At 36.0% G+C, this 2,500-nt stretch overlaps 1 protein-coding gene across 1 annotated transcript in view; it reads right to left on the bottom strand.

Annotated features, from left to right (window-relative positions):
- Positions 1 to 2,500, bottom strand: part of LOC137634335 (kinase D-interacting substrate of 220 kDa B-like) — an 860,646-nt gene that overhangs the window by 504,213 nt on the left and 353,933 nt on the right. The window lies entirely within an intron of this gene.

Raw genomic sequence — 2,500 nt, 5'->3', positions numbered from 1 at the left:
GTCTTCGCTCTTCCCTCGCACTAAAAAGAACCAGAATAAACATGTCTGCGTTTCTCCTATGTAACAATGTCTGTTTCTCGAACATGTAATTTCCTGTTGCCTTGAGGTTTTGTATATAAAGGAGAGTGTTCTATAATAAATTAACTCAGTTGCTTTCACACTGCCTTTGAGTTCACAACCTTCTCTCGGCACCGTCACAAGTTATTGGGGATTTCTGACATTAGGTAGATGTGCAAGAAATTTATTAATATCGTTTGCAAAACTATAAATATATGAATATCATCTTTTGCACTAGCCTGACACTAATAACAAGGCAAACTGGGAACGTACAAGACAAGCCTTTTCAAATATACTTTACGTTACCACAACATAAATATATCAATCAATATAAAGTAATTTATCTTCATTCAAATGCAAGACGATATATAACCTGGTTAATTACCTCGCATTCATTTGTATAAAAGGTAATTTTTCCCAAAGTACGATTTTACTTTTCAATATAAGTAAACCCATTAAAGATAATGACTCGATTTATTTTCTCTACTGCTATAGTCTTACATTATTTACTATTGTAGATGGTAATTCATAAAGATGATACTAAATCTATAGTGTTCTATGAGAAAATTATAAGCAGTTTTACTTTCTTAATAAATCATTACGTAACAACTAACGCCCAAAAGATTCTACCAGTTACTATAAAGGAAAAGACACTGATAAAACGTTATTCAAGAGACCTATAAACCTTACAATATTAAAGATGAGGTTCCCATTTGATTACCAAAATAAATCAGGAACTGAAATGAACGAATAAAGCTTCCCTAATCAACTTGTAGAACCCTCCCCGCTTATCAATTTCTTTTCAACTGCATTCTCTATCAACTTCAATAATTGTTCTCATCTCATCACATCCAATTTTCTTTTAAAGAGAATCTCAATTATCCACCTCTCATGCTGTGGTTAAACTGGAGAGATCAATAACACCATTCATTTATTTGTTGCTCACTTTATGTCCTATTAATGGCTTATCTAGAATAATCTAAATTGGAGTTCCCTTCATCATGGAACTCAGCGGTTGGCGTCGAGTGGTCATACCCAAGATAATTTTAGGCCTTCTCTTGTCCATACAGAAAGCGTCAACGCCCAAAACCTTCACACTACCACGCCCACTGACTTAAGTGAAACGGCACACCTACTCAATTAGACGGATATCATCCAGGGCCATTCCGAAGTATTCGACGACTAGGCTCAAGTTACAATGATGATCCTAAACGTTAGTTACAAGCCAAGAAAAAAATACATGTTGAAAGTACAAGCTGATTACGCCGCGCGGAACCGGATATTAGAGGTGAATTCAGTCATGGATTAATCGGAGAGCGTAATAAGTGACCTCCAATTTTGATCAAGTTATTTTTTTTATGTGTGCGCTTATATTTAGGTATTCCAACCAAAAGTTGAGACTAAGAAGTTCGGTATGTTTACAAGTTTCGAGAAAACCTCAACTGAAATTTTTGCAACGTCCATATGTAAGGATTATTCACAGCGAAGCACATTTTCTTGAGTAAATATCTATTTGAACTTTAGAGAGCAGTTTTTTTTATTAGATATGCATAAATAATAAGCCCTTTGTAAAATGCAGTCTATAGAAAAATATGAATGCACTTACATTCACTATTACGGCTGACGTTGATGTATGATTTTGTTCATCTGGCATTTAGGCATGACTTTCCAAACCTCCCACAAGGTAACATGCTGCGCTCATAGTTTGTGTGTATCACCAGAGGAAAAAAAACATTGTCTAATCTCCATCAACTGTCAGCTACTTCGAAAGGTGACAATGGCTTCAGAAACCTCTTGGTATAAACGATTCCTCATCTGGTTTGCTGTGCCTTTTCCTCTTCTTCACAAAGGGATTCAATGAACTTCTTGTACCAACCGTGTGTAACACGATCGTACATAGTTCATTTTGTACTTGTATCTTCCCTCTCCCCTCGCACCTAAAAGAACCTGAAAAATCATGTCTGCTTTTCTCCTCTGTAACAGTGTCAATATTTGAACATGAGAATTCTTGTTGCTTTGAGATTTTGTATATAAAGGAGAGTGTTCTTTAATAAACTAACTCAGTTGCTTGCATCCTGCCTTTGAGTCACAACCTTCCCTAAGGCCCGTTACATTGGTGACCCTGGAGTGACCAATGTGACGGGCTTTAGGGAAGGTTGTGACTCAAAGGCAGGATGCAAGCAACTGAGTTAGTTTATTAAAGAACACTCTCCTTTATATACAAAATCTCAAAGCAACAAGAATTTTCATGTTCAAATATTGACACTGTTACAGAGGAGAAAAGCAGACATGATTTTTCAGGTTATTTTAGGTGCGAAGGGAGAGGGAAGATACAAGTACAAAATGAACTATGTACGATCGTGTGACACACGGTTGGTACATTCTCATTCGATTTACTTCTTTATATTTAATATGAGAAATATTGGCCATAACTATCTAATTG

This window comes from Palaemon carinicauda, chromosome 44 (genome assembly GCF_036898095.1).
Source record: "Palaemon carinicauda isolate YSFRI2023 chromosome 44, ASM3689809v2, whole genome shotgun sequence".
Classification (NCBI taxonomy): Eukaryota; Metazoa; Arthropoda; class Malacostraca; order Decapoda; family Palaemonidae; genus Palaemon; species Palaemon carinicauda.
Note: the sequence above shows the minus strand (reverse complement) of the source record. Positions and strands in the feature narration are given on the sequence as shown.